This window comes from Lytechinus pictus, chromosome 3 (assembly GCF_037042905.1).
Source record: "Lytechinus pictus isolate F3 Inbred chromosome 3, Lp3.0, whole genome shotgun sequence".
In the NCBI taxonomy this organism is placed as follows: domain Eukaryota; kingdom Metazoa; phylum Echinodermata; class Echinoidea; order Temnopleuroida; family Toxopneustidae; genus Lytechinus; species Lytechinus pictus.
In genome coordinates, this window is record NC_087247.1 from 28,866,219 (window position 1) to 28,884,505 (window position 18,287).

Sequence of the window (18,287 nt, forward strand, 5' to 3'; positions counted from 1 at the left end):
CCTCTCAAACCAGCGTTAGCTTGTGAATGATGATGAAAGGGCTACATTTTCCCCTCCTATTTTCACTGTTGACTATTTGACTGGATGCGTGTGACCACCACCATCCCTACCCCTTAATTCCCAGGTTACAAGAGTGTATGTTCTATTTCATCTCTGAATAGTAGCCGTCAATGTTGTCATTCCCTTTCCCTGATGCCATCACATCGTCGTATTGATCATCTCGTCCAGGGCACGCTCCGGATTCCTTCCAATTTGGTGGAGGTTAGACCATACTGTTACCGTAATTCAACAGAGATGTGTAGTTCTTTGTGGTTTCTTTCTGATCAACCCGTTTTGCAGGATCCATGATCAGATGCATGTATTCATGGCTCTTAGTGTTGTCATTCCCTTTCTCTGGGCAATCACATCGTCGTATTGATCATCTTGTCTAGGGCGCGCTCCAGATTCCTTCCAATTTGGTGGAGGTACTGTTACCGTAATTCACCAACAGAGATGTGTAGTTCACTGTGGTTTCTTTCAGATCAAACTGTTTTGCAGGATCCATGATCAGATGCATGTATTCCTTGCTCTTAGTGTTGCCATTCCCTTTCTCTGGGCAATCACATCGTCATATTCATCATCTTGGCTAGGGCACGCTCCGGATTCCTTCCAATTTGGTGGAGGCTGGACCATACTGTTACCGTAATTCACCAGAGATGTGTAGTTCTCTGTGGTTTCTTCCTGATCAACCCGTTTTGCAGAGTCCATGATCAGATGCATGTATTCATCGCTCTTGATATTCTCTTCTCTCCCTTCTGATTTATGGCTGTCGACCATGTTAACATTTTCTGGATGATCTGCACTTTGTTGATCGATGTTGGTTTCCACTATTTCCTTTGTAGCAGGCTCCTCCGGCGATGCGTCATGAACTGATTCGTAGAAAACTTCAGAACTGTTCCTTTTGTTGACTTGTCTTTTCTTATAACGTGTTATAACAATAATGATACTAAACAATATCAGAATGAAGACAGATCCCAAAATTGCGACAATAATGGTTATATTACGATGCATTGTAGGCTTGTCAGAAGTGACATTCCTGTTTTGTGGTGAGTAAAGTTTGGTCAAAGTAACGGATATTACGGTAGGTCCAGGCCTATATGACGATGTCGTCGTTACATTTTGAGTCGTTTGTTGCGTAGTCGAGGTATGAGATGATGTGGTTGGTGGAGGTGGTAGCGTGCACATGATTCTCTTCTCCTGGTTATTGTTAATATCCAAATAGAAATATGAATGAATCATCTCTAATTCAGTTTTGTACACCTCAAATGAAAACACATTTTTGGTAATGACTGTGTCGCGATATGTATAATAATCTGTAGGCCTATTAGCGTTAAGTTTTACTCGAGAAATAGTGTACTCTGCCCAATAATTATCCAGACTGCAAATTACTTTAGTTTTGTTTGGGTTTTCATGGAAAGTTAAAATGCAATTAGAACAGCCGATGACACGTACATCATAGGACAGAATTTCTTCATGATGATAGTTACTACACATGAAGATAGCAGAATCATTAGTTCTGATGTTAGAGACAGTAATGTAATTAGAATCAATGTAGACACCATAAGTATGACGTTGTGTATAACGAAGATCGTCGATGTAAACACCGTTCCAATCTGCAATTAATGTACTATTTTGATACCATCTCTTGTAGTTATCACTATTACTCCCATCATGATAACAACTTAGAGTAATATCATCTCCGACACTAGCTATCTTTACATCTGGATTCCCTTCCACTCTGTACACCATTGACAGAATAAAAAAATTAATCACAAGAACACTAAACATCTGTGAAGAATCAGTCATTTTTCTGAACTTAGATCCCATGCGAACAATAATGGAAAGACATAGAATATATACTGAACAATGAATAAGGAAGTACTCTCCAGTAAAATCAAGTTACTGTGCAAAGTAATCACTATAGGCGAAACTTTGCTACATTGCTCACTGGCGTACTTTTAGGGGGCCGGGGGCTATTGCCATACCCTCCCAAATAAAAAAAAAATCCATGAGCGAGGAGAAAAAAGAATATGACGAGAAAAGGGATGGAATGTGATGTTTTTTTGTACATTGTGTAAAATTCTGAAGATCTGCCCCTCCTGTACGCCATGGTTTTTTTTTACTATTTGCACCACTGATAATGACATGTATCATGTGGAAAAGAAGCATGCTTTGCTTGCGTTTAACTTTCGGTTAAAACAATAGTTCAAAAGAAGGGCTTTTCCTCTATTTCAATATTTATCATTTGGTTTTCTCTTCATTCTCTGACTTTCTTTCCTCTCTTATTTTAAAATCAACTCATTTAGTTATGTATGGCTTATCCGATGCAAAAAGCCCCCCCCCCCCCCACACACACACTCACACCCCACACACAGAGATCACTCCACGTACCAAAAAACACACAGACACACTTTTTTTTTTTTTTTTTTTTTTTTTTTTTTTTGAATTTCCAATAAGATCTTTTATTGTTATTTTTTGACTGGGATCTTTTATGGAAAACTAGATTAACTGCAGCATGGTCTGGGGCTATGGAGGGAACGATATCACAGTTGGATGTTATCTGTTCTAAGTTCTCTGATATGATCCAATAATCTAAGCGACTCTGCATAAATGGATTTAGCTGTTTATACGTATATTGTTTTTTGTCTTTATTTTTGTTTCTCCATATATCAATTAATAAAAAACTGTCCATAAACTCTTGCAATTTTTTACTGAATTTTGAATCTTTTTTTGATACATGTCCAAAATAATCTAAATTGGTGTCTCTTATAACATTAAAGTCACCGCCAAGTACAACTGAACTTCCCTCTAAATTATTCCTTAATAATAATTGACCTAAATCACTTAAAAATTGTATTTGGTCATTTTCGTTATTTCCCGTGGGAAAATAAACACTTCCAAGTAGCAACTTCTGATCTTGTATCTTACATTTAATTAAAACATATCTACCATTTTCGTCTACCCAGGTATTACAAATATCAATGTCTATCCTACTGTCTATTAACACAAGAACTCCTCTTCCATGGTGCGTACCATGACTAAAGATACATACATACACACCCGCACCCAACTTAACTCACGCACACTCTCACACTATACATTTCTCATCTCAGAACTATTTGGTTTATGCCTTATATCTGTATTAAAGCTATGTTATAAAAGCCACACAAATTCAGACATATCGAGAAAATGCAAATTGAAAGGTCTTATTCGGTGTTTTTCCCAAAATGTATTGTTGTCATGAAAGTAAAATACTCTTCATGTTCTTCATAAAAATTATCTGATAAATGTAATAGTTTATGAGAATTGTTGTTTCATTTAACCAATGACAAAAACCACAAATAGTAGTAGTAGTTGAATATGATGGCGCTCTCCAATCTCTCCAGATTATACGCGCCAGTCACTTTGATAAGTCAGGCTTCGGCGAAAGAAAGCCCATGGGAAGTCAAACCACAGAGCCATTAAGCGACGATTATATGAATAAGTTAATTCTAATTAGTAACCAATCCACCTATTAGTAACTTCTACAGCATTTCATAAAATCTACGCCAAAAATGAATTAATATATATAAATACAGAATTGTAAACAACGCGCGTGATGCATGATTTTTCGTGGCAATGGCGTACCTAGGATTTTCCAGAAGGGGAGCAAATATTTTCGAGGATATTTCGTCCGCGAAAAAATTTGACGAGCAAAAAAAAAAAAAGGTCTTCGACTACAAATAAAGGATTTCGTACCCGAAAAAATTGAGAAGTAACCCTGCATGGGTTGTGACTCGTCAGGGGGGGGGGGGCAGTCTGCCCCCCTTAGGTACCCTAGTGGTTCGTGGAAAGGGCAAAGTTGGTTGGATGGTTGGTGTTTATTTTGCAAACTTCTGTGCAATGTCTATTTTCTTATTAAGAATTCAAATAATATACGAAAAGAAGGGGGCGCTATTACGTTAAATTTCATGGGAATTATTATCATGCAAAAAAATGAATGTAAAGCAATATAAAGCGGATATGAATATACAAGAAATATTTAAGAAGAGTGATCACAATACTGCAAGTATGACTAAATACCTGCAATGGAGGGTAATAAAGAAATACAACCACGCATACCTGATCACAGCCTAACATTGGTAGACCATTACGGATAGGCTTGTAAAACCTACTCACTTTTTATACAGGTAATAATTTAGAAAGTCAAAAAGAGGCCTAAGCTTTCGATCCTAGCAGAATCTTCGTCGGAGGCAAAATGACAAACATATAAAGTGGAACAACCATAATATAGACCACAAACAAGCTACAGCAACATAGAAACAAGGAGACAAAAGGGGCATTAGTGAGTAGAGAAGACCAATCAGGTTAGTGAAGGGGATGAAAGAAAAGGAGTAGGCAGAGTGTAAGTAAGGCCAGTAAAAGACCTCATGCCAAGAGGGATTAAGATAATAAGGCAGGCAACATCAAACAGGATCTGGAACAAAACAGTGATAGAGGGATGAATAACAAGGGAATTAGTGAGAGGTGGGTCAAACAGGTTACAAAGAAAGGCATAATAAACTGGTGCATAAGAGTGGGGGAAAAAAAGGAAAAGAATGGGGAACAATTGATAATGTGCAAAAGACATATAAGTATATATATATAAGTATATATGAAAAATTGAATTAGCGCAAGGCATAAACTAGTCAAATTAAAGTAAAAGAATATAAATTCCTTAAATTCCTGAAGAAAAAAAAAACAATTACTATACTATAGGGTAATTCTAACATCAGTATCTTTCTCTTTTACCTTCATTCAGGCTATTTGCAATCCAATGTATACCAAATATATATATCTAGCATAAATCATATATTTCTGAGCTGTGTTTCGATAGATAAATAATCATATTATGTTCCATTATATTGCATCATGCAACGAAATTAGGTTCATTATTCCGAATGTTCGCTAGTCCGAAAACGAAATAAGGTTCTTTATTCCGAAGGTTCGTTAATCCGAAAAATGTAATAATCGGTGGCGAAGCCGGGAAAACCGAAATGGTAAGCGTGGTGGAGGGGGGGGGGGGGATACCGTTGCTGCTCAATTTTTATGAGGATGGGAAGGCAAAAAGTAGGGCGGCGGAACGAATTTTCGTTTTGGGGCAAAGCCAACAATAGCACTCATGTCAAAATGGGCATTTTTGTGATATTTTCACCATGAGATTATCATTCCGAAGGTTCCTAATTCCGAAACACGTAAATTGCCTATATATATGTCGATATTCGTTAATCCGAAAACGAAAAGGGTTCGTTAATCCGAACACAAAATAGGGCTCGTTATTCTTTATAGGATACATAAATCATATAATGCGAGCACGAAGCGCGAGCTGAAAATTTATGATATTCGAACCTGAGAACTGGATATTCTAAGTAGTTTCATAACTAGAAACAGGATGAGCACCCTACTACATAATATCTGAGGCAAGCGCGAAGCGCGATCAAAAAAAAATCTAACCTAAAATGTATTATGCTCTACTTCAAAAAGGGTATATGATTTCGAAAAAGGGCACGTTTCATTTTGAAAAAAGGGCATTTTCCATTTTGAGAAAAGGGCATTTTTCCAACGAGGATTAACAAAAAAAATTCATAACCCACAGAAGCTGTAAAAATGACACCCCCTCCCCCAACCTCCCCCAATCTGAAGGTTATTCGCATGTGACCAACACGCAGTCCCCAATATTTATTCGCTCAAGCAGCAATTGCTCAGAGAAAATTAAAAAAACTAAGATGCTTGATCCACGCGCCAAATCTTGATGCAATGCATGCTTCAACCACAATATACGCATGTAACATCCTCTGTTGAAACTATAATATACTGTTATTTTTTTAATCACAACACCGTTTCTGTTACTAAAATAAATTAATATCATTTTCGGACTAACGAACCTTATTTCGTTTTCGAACTAAGGATTAGAAGGCGCCGAGAGTCAGAACCGCTACACCACGTTGCTTCCACATGCGGAATGAAATGAGGAAATATTTTCCATTAATAAAAACCGAAGTTTAATATTGTGTTGTCCTGTTGACAGGAAATTCACGAGAATTGACCGTGATTTTAGGGACGTTCTTGTGAAATCATTATGAAGAAGACTTCAAGGTGACATAATAGGATGTTGTGAAGTAAATATTCCTTTCTAAAGGGCCACTAGAAATCTATGGTGATAGACCAAACAAACACAACTTATAGTACCTGCCACTTTCACCTAACTATACTCAATCTCTTATTAAAGGACAAGTCCACCCCAACAAAAACTTGATTTGAATAAAAAGACAAAAATTCAACAAGCACAACACTGAAAATTTCATCAAAATCGGATATAAAATAAGAAAGTTATGACATTTTTAAGTTTCGCTTTATTTCACAAAATAGTTATATGCACATCCCGGTCGGTATGCAAATGAGGAACTGATGACATCACTCACTCACTATTTCTTTTGTATTTTATTATGTGAAATATGAAATATTTTAATTTTCTCCTCATTGTCCTTTGAAACAAAGTTTTATTTCGCCCTGAACATGTTGAATTACCATTGTTGAACATTTTGTGGTTCAGTCAAGTTGGTCCTTATTGTCAAATCTGTAAAAATTGAAATATTGTATAATTCAAACAATAAAAAACAAAAGAAATATTGAGTAACAAACATCATCAATTCTCCGATTTGCATGTGACTAAATTGTGCATGAAACTATTTTGTGAAAAATAAGCGAACCTTTAAAATGCCATAACTTTCTTATTTTACATCCGATTTTTGGTGAAATTTTCAGTGTTATTCTTGTTTGATTTTTCTCTATATATTGAAATCAACATTTTTCTGGGGTGGACTTGACCTTTAATGAATGAGGAAATATTTTCCATGATAAACACATTCAAAATAGGATGTTACCTCTTATTTGCCTACAGGATACTCAGAATTTTTAGAAATTGTATGTTGTATCAATCTGAGGTATATTGTAAAGCTGGTGGTGAGGTACAAGTAGGAAATAGTGAAGGATAATTGGGCATTTATGGAGATAGGCAAAGCAAATGACAAACAGTTTTATTCAATCCATTCAAGTAGGTTGAATTTTCTCTCAATATTTTGGTAACTTATTTTATTTTAAATATTGCAACACGAAAGTGTTATATAGCCCAGGATGTACATGTGAAGCACACCAGTGTCGCGTATTAAACACAAAGGTTAGCGATTAATCGTACTCTCGATTTTTACGATTGATTGTACATTGTAGTGTATGCAATCAATCGTAGAAAAATGTTCTAAGATCATTGCTAACCTTTGTGTTTATACGGGCCCCAGGTGGGTGTTTCAAGAAAGTTGTCAGCACTAACAAGTTGTCTTTCTCCGACCGTTACCATATATAGTTACAGTCAGAAGCTAGTGTTTGTCAGCCAATCAAAAACAAGGATTTCACTAAAATAGTCAACTTTCATGACACAACAAAGATCTCTGGTAATTTCAAATATCATTTCAAGGGATTAACTGACATTGGTATTTTATGTAGTTGATAAATTGCAGATTAATATTAACTATTTTTGTAAGAAAAATTATAGAGAAGCTTGGATGTGCAATATGTAATTGATAAGTTCTTGCAAGGGTAATTGCATGAATTTTGACTTTAAAGAATGCATGATGAATATACCTAATTTTCCTAGATAAACAGATAAACAATAGATAAAATATATTGGACATGAAAGATTGTGTGTTTTAAATAATGTAAATTGATCACTGTCATTTCTTTTTGTGTAAAATATGACAAACCATATTCATTTTGGTAAATGAAAGTTACAAGATATGCGAGTTTATAAATGCCCTGTCATGTTTGGCCAAAAAAGCTCTAGTTCGTCAGTTGATTTTTTACATGTTTTACTCTATATAAACAAATCAGTAAAAAAATGACTAGTTAATAGGGTCAGCTGGGTGCAACTGTTATTCTAGTCGTATTTAACTATTTTGGCTAGTCATAATTTACTAGAACAGTTATTTCTGACTAGAATATAATTATGTTAGAAATGTGACTAGACATATCAGTTGCACCCAGCTGACTACTAGTCTAGTCAATTTGACTGATTTGTGTCAAGAGTTTTACGAACAGCTTTCTGAAACGGCCCCTGGTCTGCTTCTTGCAACTTACAGTAAAAATGATTTTAAGAGGATATATTCAGCGACTAATTAAAGTGCTAAGGACAATACGTGCGCAGAATTGCCTACCATTTCTTATACCCCCACCAATCTGATCATGGAGTGTGTGCCATGTTACAACCGATATGTCGCAGCGACGCAATTACGACATTATGCGTTGACTGTGACATTAAACAAATATATCAGGCTTTGAGAAGGTATAGTGGAATTATTTATCCGAGGTTGGTCTGGCAATTACGAAGCCCCGAGTGAAATATAGTAGTTTTGCCAGTCCAACGGAGGATTAATAATTCCCACTATGCTTTCGGAAGAAACGCCCGATATATTTGTTTTATATCCTACTTTTAATAATTTATAACCAAAATCTGCGCGCTGAGCTTGCAAAGTCCGGTTACTTGTGTCGAATTACTTACTTTTCTCCGAGCCACCGCGCTCAGCGGAACGCAGATTAATGCCTGCGCCGACGCATCGCGCGACTTGCCCGGGAGAGAGAGCTCGCTATTACTACTATGTTACTAATGAAGGAAAAAAACTTGTAAGAATAATCCTACGTGCCTTGAGTTTCATGAGTCATGTGAGTTGGGTAGATAAGCAGTGGCGTACAGATCTTGCCCCCACCAAAAATAAAAATCACAACCAAGAAAAAAAAAGAGAAAAGGAAAGAAAATAAAGAGAATACAGGGGGAAATGTGATATTATTTTCTAAATATTATGTCAAAAATCTATCACAAAATTGGATTTTCGTTATAAAAAAGTCAAAATTTTGCTCGTTCGCAGCTTCTTATAAATTCTACGTGATACGACGTATTTAGCCCCATCAAAAATGTTGGTTCATTGCACCACTGTGTTTTAAAATAGTGCCCTCTTCGATAGAAAACTGTGCCCCCCCCCCACTTTCAACTTCGTTCCGCCGCCCCTGTGTTCATCTTCAAGTAAAACCAAAGTTCAAATTAAGAAGGGCACTTCCTCTATCTTCACACAGTATCTTCTCTTCTTTTTCTGACTTTCTTTCCACTCCTTTATTTCCTCTATTTCAAAATAAATTCCTTCAGTCATATCACATCCCATACAATATGACCTACACCCACTCATACATGTTTATCATCATTTCAAAATCGATTTCTTCAATTAGATCTATACCTCTATGTCATATTCCATATAAACACACTCACCCACAACATTCCACAAACCAATCACACACAAACTAACCCACAGGCCCTCACACCATTTATTTTTACATCAGAGCTGTTTCTTACTACCAAGCCAGATATTGAATATGTGGAACTTATTTTTTTCTTAATTATTGAAACAAAAAGAATAAAGTTGTTTATGATCCTTGTGAAATCGAGCGAGAAATACTTCGTTATAATAGAAAGTGGGTTTGTTTCAGTTGTAGTGCTTTATGACCTTGTGATACAAAAATAATGCTGTTTATATTAAGTTTTTAGTTTTTTGTTTCCTGCTTTGAAATCCCTGTGGTACATTGTTAGACCAGTAAGGACTGGGGATTTGACCATATTTAGGAGTCAAATATTAGGCACAGTATGACTAGGTTTTAGGAACCTATACCTAATATTATTATATATAATAATATTATTATTTAAGGATTCTTTTTGGTGTGTGTGATCTAAAGGGGCCCCTGACGGAAGTTCAAGGTTCAACCTCCCATATTGACGAAAATAATGTATTATGAGATAAAATCCATTAATGATGAATTTCCATCACATTTCAAAATTATTTATTTCGTTCATATCCAACTCATACATTAGTAAACGTCCCTTAACAAACCCCCAAATTAGTTATATCTCATGAAGCACATATGAACTCAGGCCCTGACATACAGAACAAACTTCAAGATGACAATTATTCATTCTATTTATTTGTTTGTTAGTTTATTTATTTATTTATTTATCTATTTATTCATTCATTTATTTATTGATCTATCTATTCATTGATTCATATTTATATTTCATAAGTGATAAAAGTACACGTCATAATATACGACTTCAATTGAACATAACAAAACGTCATCTGCATCAAAAAAGAGCTATAGTAAGATGTAGATCCCCTCTCTAAATGAAAAAAAAACGATAATGATAAAGCCTAGTAATTCAGCAAAATTACATATTTTTTTTATAGAACTATTACATGGTAACACACATGTATTTACACTATATATACAAAATTGTTTACGTATAGATATTTACTTTAAATTAATGCTACCGTGGATAGGCAACAATGTTCATTTGATTGAATATTAGCCCGTTATACTCTCTGCTACCTTTACTCCATGAAAGCCACTCTAAGGGATGATACAATCGTGTTAATAAAATCTTGTAATATGCATGTATATCTCATCCCATGAGTCGGTACAATTTGATTGACAAAATACGCAATCATTTGCATGCGTATGCGAACATGCATTTGCACTTCGTCAAAATAATTCTGAAATATTTTTTTTAAAGGCTGCGAGACCGCTGGCGGAAGACTTCTACCTTCAAACACTGCATTATCTTTCTAACTAAAAACCACTTTGATATTTCATATTACGGTTATTATGCCCTTTTTGGGTGTTCTTGCTATGTATTATGAAATGCTGCAATGTGCCTTTTATTGGAATGCAGAAAAATAACATAAACCAATAAACCATCCTTCCCTCCCTCCCCCCAAAAAAAACCCCCATAAACTAACAAACATAATACATGTTATCTGGCTTGCTTGAACCATAATACAAGCTACGCCATTTCAAGAAGCTCTAGCATGTCTAGTGTCTAGACGTCAGCATAAACACATAATCGTTCTTCTATGAGCATGTAGATCACTGAAATAATTCCTCGTATGATAATGAATTGCTATGTTTGCTCGGAAATATAACTGTAAATTAAACTAAAATATATACAATGATCACACATGTATCTCACGACATAAAGTTATAATATCCTCAAAGATTAAACCTCTTACATACAACTGTTTGTACAAGTAATGGAACCTGTGGGCTAACCATGGATTGCTCAGTACATTATTCACATCATTTATAAACAACTGTTCGCATTTGCAAATGGCTTTTTTTTCTCCGATCATGACAAATGGGAAAATGTTATGTACTTTTTGCCACTTTTAGATGATGTCTTTATAGGTCGGCATTCTTTAGCAGTTATTATACAGATAGTATGTTCTATATCGTATCTGAATAGTAGCTATCAATGTCGTCATTCCCCTCTTCTGATGCCATTACATCATCGCATTGATCATCTTGTTTAGGGCACGCTCCGGATTCCTTCCAATTTGGTGGAGGTTGGACCATACTGTTACCGTAATTCACCAGAGATGTGTAGTTCTCTGTGGTTTCTTTCTGATCAATCTGTTTTGCAGGGTCCATGATCAGATGCATGTATGCATGGCCCTTAGTGTTGTCATTCCCCTTCTCTGGGGCAATCACATCGTCGTATTGATCATCTTGACTAGGGCACGCTCCGGACTCCTTTCAATTTGGTGGAGGTTGGACCATACTTGTTACCGTAATTCACCAGAGATGTGTAGTTCTCTGTGGTTTCTTTCTGATCAACCTGTTTTGCAGGGTCCATGATCAGATGCATGTATGCATGGCTCTTAGTGTTGCTATTCCCCTTCTCTGGGGCAATCACATCGTCGTATTGATCATCTCGACTAGGGCACGCTCCGGACTCCTTCCAATTTGGTGGAGGTTGGACCATACTGTTACCGTAATTCACCAGAGATGTGTAGTTCTCTGTGGTTTCTCTCTGGTCAACCTGTTTCGCAGGGTCCATGATCAGATGCATGTATGCATGGCTCTTAGTGTTGCCATTCCCCTTCTCTGGGGCAATCACATCGTCGTATTGATCATCTCGACTAGGGCACGCTCCGGACTCCTTCCAATTTGGTGGAGGTTGGACCATACTGTTACCGTAATTCACCAGAGATGTGTAGTTCTCTGTGGTTTCTCTCTGATCAACCTGTTTCGCAGGGTCCATGATCAGATGCATGTATGCATGGCTCTTAGTGTTGCTATTCCCCTTCTCTGGGGCAATCACATCGTCGTATTGATCATCTCGACTAGGGCACGCTCCAGATTCCTTCCAATTTGGTGGAGGTTGGACCATACTGTTACCGTAATTCACCAGAGATGTGTAGTTCTCTGTGGTTTCTTTCTGATCAACCTGTTTTGCAGGGTCCATGATCAAATGCATGTATGTATGGCTCTTAGTGTTGTCATTCCACTTCTCTGGGGCAATCACATCGTCGTATTGATCATCTTGAATAGGGAACGCTGCGGACTCCTTCCAATTTGGTGGAGGTTGGACCATACTGTTACCGTAATTCACCAGAGATGTGTAGTTCTCTGTGGTTTCTTTCTGATCAACCTGTTTTGCAGGGTCCATGATCAAATGCATGTATGTATGGCTCTTAGTGTTGTCATTCCCCTTCTCTAGGGCAATCACATCGTCGTATTGATCATCTTGAATAGGGAACGCTGCGGACTCCTTCCAATTTGGTGGAGGTTGGACCATACTGTTACCGTAATTCACCAGAGATGTGTAGTTCTCTGTGGTTTCTCTCTGATCAACCTGTTTTGCAGGGTCCATGATCAAATGCATGTATTCCTCGCTCTCGATATTTCCTTCTCTCCCTTCTAAATTCTTGCTGTCGATCATGCTACCATTTTCTTGATGATATGCACTTTGTTGATCGACGTTGGTTTCCACCATTTCCTCTGTAATAGGCTCCTTCGGCGATGCGTCTTCAATTGATTCGTAGAAAAACCTTCAGAACTGTCCTATTTGTTGGCTTTTCTTTTCTTTTTCCGCCGTAGTCCGTAACAAGTCCGTTTTTCGATCAGGCCAAAACATATTTTATTAAAAATTTCTGTTCGCGCTTCGCACTCGCAGTAATTATCTAGTTACTTACCCATCTTGATCAGGATTACAAACGTTGCCAGAATGTTCAATTTTCACGACAAAATACACGAAATTTCTAAAAATTTTAGTTCGCGCTTCGCGCCCGCTCTATTTAAATAGGGCTTATGAGATTATTACATATGTTGTTTAATAAGATTAAAGGTGAGTGACTGTTAGAACTACCCCTTCAATGAAAAATAAAACAAAAATCAACTTCGATCGGCCGATTGGCGAAATATGGGTGAAAAAAAATTCGCCCCCCCCCCCATTGCCTAAGGGTGGATCCGCCCCTGAAAGGGTGCGCCGGGTGCGGGCACCCTTAGGCATTTTTTTTATTGACGTCAAAATCCAAGTCCACTTTTTCCACAATCCTCTCGATTATGACTATTTTATTTTGCATAATAAACACATCATGTTTGGTATCGTCAAATTTCAATGTTCAGATCAAATGGCATTTATGTCATGTACAGGTCATTTTATGGTCATTAAATCTCATCAAATGTCAAATTGGGGCACAGAAAGGTAATACAACACATAACCGGAACCTCTTATGTTATGAAAACAAACATAGCGTATAATTATGAGCACTTCTTTATGAATTTGTATTTGAGGGTGCATAAATTATGAATCTGACGGTTGCCACCTTGGCACTCTAAGGAGATTACTTTTATTGACATAAACCACGCTCATTTTTCCACATTCCTCTTAATTGTGACTTTTCTTTTTTTACGGAATAAACATCTGAAGTTTGGTATCAAAACAGCATTGTTGATTAAATGCCTTGATTACAGGCATAAGTGCCGTCGGCGGGGATCGAACCCCTGACTTTCAAGTGTCTATTGAGGCGCCTTGGACAACTCGGCCATGGCATCTCACACATATCACTCCATATTACACACACACACGCGCACCCTCACTCACAAACACACCCACATCCTCACACTCAAAATATAATGACACCCTCACACTATTTCTCATCTTTTTATATCAGACCTGTTTCTTTGATATCTTGATAAAGAATATGATATGATAAAGTTATACAAAGTCCGACATATAGAGAATGCGGAAATGTATACGGTCTAATATTCTGTTTATTTTTAATGAATCCAGGTAAAAAGGAGCAAATATTGTTTCTGTCCTTTATGAGAATGATGAGAGAAATATAGCAGTATGAGAGTGGGATTGTTTCAGTTGCAATGCAATATGATCTCGTGATACACAATAAGGCTGTTCATATTATTTGTTCGAAGTCCCTTTTCTGCTTTGAAGTTCTTTTATTACATCGTCATGCCAGTTACTTAGAGGTTGGAGGATAATTCTTTTATAGTCTTTTTTGGGAGTAAAAAAAAGGTGGCCCCAAAATGAATAGGAATATGACATTCCTTGAAGCAGAGTATGAACGCACTAAGTTCAAAGATGGCTATTGGTTACTGTTCTTTGTATGATTTAGTGGAACAAAATAAGAAATAGAAATTGTTTATACTTGTCATGACGTTTGGTCAATATATATAGTTAAGAACCTTCAATCTTCGGACATTTTAGTTATTTAATACTCAAAATAAAAAAGGCAAAGATTACAATAGGGATAGTTATGAATTTATTTCTGCATTAGAATATTTGACAAAACAAGTTCAAATTTCAACATTTTTCAAAATGATCTTTCGAAAATAAAAATTGCAATACGGCAATGTACGTCAAGAGAAATGGAAATGAAATATTGAAAAAATATGATTGGACTATGCAATGTATAGTTTAACAATAATTACTACATAATCGATTACATGAAAACATAGAAAAAATATTGTTCTAATAAATATAATTTGTTAATTGCTTCAAATAATAAAAAATGGAAGTAATGTAGGATACTTTGGGTGCCGTTATTGTATTTCATGGGTATTGTATCATCCACACAAAAATCATGAATAAATTCAGTATGTCTCTTATTTAAGAAATGGCATTATGTAGATCAGTATAATTCAGATATAAACGTACAAAAAATACTTAAGAGGAATATGCTCATATTCTGCAAATATGACTATAATGTATGCAATCAATTAAAATATAGACGCATAGATCCATTGATTTAGAATCGGAGCATAACATACAAAATAATAAACCAATCTAATTTTACTTAGTTCTAGACAGAAATGTACAGAATAATTTTTTCATTAAATGAGGAATATTCCGCAATAAGCTATCTTTATTACAATAGAAAGATAAAGATTTATCGTAATTTACACAATCCAATTTGTTTTCTACAATCAACCAACCAACGGTTAAACCAACCAATCAACCAACCCACCCAACCAACCAATCAACTATCCAACCAACCTACCCAACCAATCAACCACCCAACCAACCAATCAACTATCCAACCCCAAAACCAACCAACCAAACAACCAGCCACCCAACCACTCACCCACCCAACCCAGGGGCCTAAACCATAAACAAGCTGAGTATTTTGAAACAAGCCCTTGTTCAAAATAGTTCATTACTACGATTGCTTTGAATTAAAACTGATACATTAAAATGAAACAGCATATAAGTTATGTTTTAAAAGATTAAACCTACATGTATCATACATTTTAACAGACAGTAAATGCAGTAATATTTACAAGGATTATTCAGCTCATAATTTACATATTTGCATTATCAAAAGACGTTTTTATCTGCATGCGTTGTTAACACATTGAAGTAATTATTACAAAGGAAAAGATGTGTAATGTAGATTTGGCACTTTTGGATGCATTGTAGCGGGTATGTGCGTTGGCTCTTTCAGAAACAAATTCTGTCGTTTTTTACACATAATTACTTTATTTATAATGACCAAATTTTTTTTTCAAACCTGAATGACGATTGAGAAATTACCTCTCAAACTAGCGATAGCCGGTGAATAGTGCTGAAACATGTGAAAGGGCTACATTTGTTCTCCTATTTTCACTTTGTTGACGATTTGACTGGATGCGTGTGACCACCCCCCCCCCCTTAATTCCCATGTTACAGAGTGTATGTTCTATTTCATCTCTGAATAGTAGCCGTCAATGTTGTCATTCCCTTTCTCTGATGCTATCACATCGTCGTATTGATCATCTCGTTAATTTATGAAACACCGAAAGCTTCGCGCGGGAGGGGGAAAATCCCCTTCCCTGCACCCACCCCCTAGGGAGCGCGCTTCGCGCGCTCTGTAAGTGTTGGCACGCTTCGCGTGCATTCACCGCCCCCTTCAAAATGAAATCCTGGCTACGCGGTTGCAGGTTACAGAGTGTATGTTCTATTTCATCTCTGAATAGTAGCCGTCAATGTTGTCATTCCCTGATGCCATCACATCGTCGTATTGATCATCTTGTCTAGGGCACGCTCCGGATTCCTTCCAATTCGGTGGAGGTTGGACCATACTATTACCGTAATTCACCAGAGATGTGTAGTTCACTGTGGTTTCTTTCTGATCATTCTGTTTTGCAGAGTCCATGATCAGATGCATGTATTTCTCGCTCTTGATATTCTCTTCTCTCCCTTCTGAATTCTGGCTGCCGACCATGTTACCATTTTCTTGATGATCTGCATTTTGTTGATCGATGTTGGTTTCAACAATTTCCTTTGTAGCAGGCTCCTTCGGCGATGCGTCATGAACTGATTCGTAGAAAACTTCAGAACTGTCCTTTTTGTTGACTTGTCTTTTCTCATAACGTCTTATAACAATAACAATAATGATACTAAACAATATAAGAATTAGGGCAGATCCCAAAATGGCGACAATAATGGTAATATTACGATGCATTGCATTCGAACTGTTATTCTTGTTTTGTGATGGGTAAAGTGTGGTAAAAATAGACAGAGATAGATCATCAGCGATTGTTTGGCTTGACGGTGTAGGCCTGTAAGGAAATGTCGATGATATATATTGAGGAGTTGTTCCTTGTATAGTGGAGTACGATGATGGTGTCGGTATTTGAGGTGGTAGCGTGCATCTGATTCTCTTCTCCTGGTCTCCCTCAATATCCAAAAAGAAATTTGAATGTACCATCTGCAATTCAGTTGTATTTACAGAAAACAAAACGATATCTTGGATAATTAATGCATCACGTTGTATGTATTCATCTGCTTCGTTATTATTAAGAAATACTGGATAATTAGTCTCATGCTCTGTCCAGTAATTATCCAGACTGCAAATCACTTTAGTTTTGTTTGGGTTTTCATGAATAGTTAAAATGCAATTAGAACAGCCGATGACGCGTACATCATAGGATAGAATAACTTGATCATAATAGTTTTTACAAGTGAATAAAGAAGAATCGCTAATTCTGATGTTAGAAATATATATGATATTAGAATCGGGATAAGTTATGCCATAGGCATTACGTTGTGTATAACGAGGATTGTCGACACGAACACCGTCCCAATCTGCAATTAATGTTCCATTTTGATACCATCTCTTGAAGTTATCATTAAAAACCTCATCATGATAGCAACTTAGTGTAATATCATCTCCGACACTAGCTATCTTTAGCACTGGATTCCCTTCTACCTTGTACACCATAGATAGAATAAAAAATGCAATAACAAGAACACTAAACATCTGTGAAAAATCAGTCATCTTTCTGAACTTAGATCACATGCGAACAATCATGAAGACATATACTGAACAATGAACATGGTGAATGAGGAAGTACTCTCCAGTAAAATTAAGTTACTGTGCAAAGTAACCACGATAGAAGAAACTTTGCTACATTGCTCGCTGGCGTACTTTCAGGGGGCTGGGGGCTGTTGCCATACGCTCCACAAATTAAAAAGAAATATATCCACGAGAGAGGAGAAAGAAAGAATATGACAAGAAAAGGGATGGAATGTGATTTTTTTCTGTACATTGTGTAAAATTCTGAAGATCTGCTCCTCCTGTTCGCAAGGTTCTGACCCCATTTTTTTAAAAAACTATTTGCGCCACTGATAATGACATGGGATTATGGAAAAGAAGCATGCTTTGCTTGCGTTTAACTTTCGGTTAAAACAATAGTTCAAAATAAGGGTTTTTCCTCTATTTTTACATTGATCATTTGGTCTTCTCTTCATCCTCTGACTTTCTTTCCTCGCTTTAAAAAAAATGAACTCATTTAGTTGGCTTATCCGATACAAAGCCCCCCCCCCCACACGCACACACACATCACCCCACATACCAAAC